Here is a 1,667-nt window from a genome sequence, read left to right on the forward strand (position 1 = left end):
AGTCTTTAGATTGACACACTTCGTTTCATGTCTGGCAACATCAAAAAAAATAACAAATGGAAAAGTGAATCTCTGTGGTCTTAACATAACAGGCAGATACTTTATCTTTTCCACAGAGCTTTATTTGTTCTCATCACCAGAGTGGGGACTGATGGACCTACAGTTTATTGGAGAAATTAAGAAAAAAAAAAAGCCAGAGTGGAAAGTTTTCAAATGTTTTTCTTAATAAATTTCTATTGTCTGTGGTATACTGAAGCACTTATTATAATTTGAGCTCTTAAAGAATTAATACATTAAAAGTAATGATTTGAACGGAATAAAAGCACAAAAAACTGGTGTATGGCAATATTAAAAAAAAAAAAAAACAACAACTTAAAAATATACTACTATATACAAACATAAAAGTTAAAAGGGAAACTATGGGGGAAGTGTTTGTCCTAGGGGTCATGGGACAACATATACTAGCGTCCTTCCGCGACCCAAAGCTCAGTATACCGCGAGCTACAGCTCGCGGTATACTGAGACCGCCTCAGCCAGGACGGATCCCGATATTACTGTCGAGATCCACCCAGCTGTGTGAGTGACAGCTGGCTCTGCCTATCTAGTCAGAGCCAGCTGTGCCCGCCCCCTCCCCGTCCGTTCCACCAGTCAGTACTGGAGGATCGGAGCGGGGAATACCTGCAGGGAGCCGTGAGCGACAGTCATGGCTCTCTGCAGGGAGATGATCGAGAAGTGAGCAAACAATGGAATGTGTGCGCTCACTTCCCAATCTATTGAGCCAACATGTGACAGTTTCATTGTCACACGTCGACTCGAACTATGAGGATGAGTGATTTTCACTCACCTCATAGTTCTCAGTTAAGGTAACGGCAGGGCAAATTAATACAGAATCCATTTTTTTCTCATTTCCAGTTTGTCTAATCCAGGAGCCATAGGCATTGTTTTTTTCATGTGCCAGCCCCACTGACAATTAGAGAGAACATCAAAAGGTCGACACCAGTTGTAAATTTTAGGGAGCTTTGGCTACCTGGCTCCTGAGATTTGTTCAGCCCTGGGTTAAGGCTACATAAGTGATTTATTGTTGCTCAAATGAGACTCATCTCTTTATTTAAGGTGAGCTGCGTAAGATATGTTCGTACCACCAATGAGAGATCAACCATCCACGATGCACAATTCTGCAATTTAAAGCAGTAGTTGTTTTGTTTCCCTAGCCATTTTCAAGATTTAAAAAAAAAAAAACCCGCTCCAGCTGCTATACTCACCTTTTCTCCAGCAAAAAAAATTTGTTAAATGGCCAGTGTCCTTGAACCTTCTTCCTGTGAGCGTCAGCTGTCATGGATACATCTCCACACTGGCCAAGGCTAACAGTACAATGCTGCAGAGAGCTGTGCTGAAGTCATAAAGCCGCTCTGTGCAGTACTGAAGAACACCCACCACTCCCACAGGGAGAAGAGGAAGACCTAAAGTCATGTGACTGGCCAGAAGACCTCAGGGGGGAAAAAAGTACGAGGGAGTAGTAACTATTCAAAAGCTGCAGTTATAATCTCCTCTTCCATAAATTTGAATGAGAGCAGAGGATGAAAAAGTGTATATAGAATAGCGATGCACCAATACAGATACTAGTTTTGGTGCCAATACCGAGTATTTGGGCGAGTACTCATACTCAC

Source organism: Nanorana parkeri, unplaced genomic scaffold, assembly GCF_000935625.1.
Source record: "Nanorana parkeri isolate BGI_ZX_2015 unplaced genomic scaffold, ASM93562v1 scaffold48, whole genome shotgun sequence".
Lineage (NCBI taxonomy): Eukaryota > Metazoa > Chordata > Amphibia > Anura > Dicroglossidae > Nanorana > Nanorana parkeri.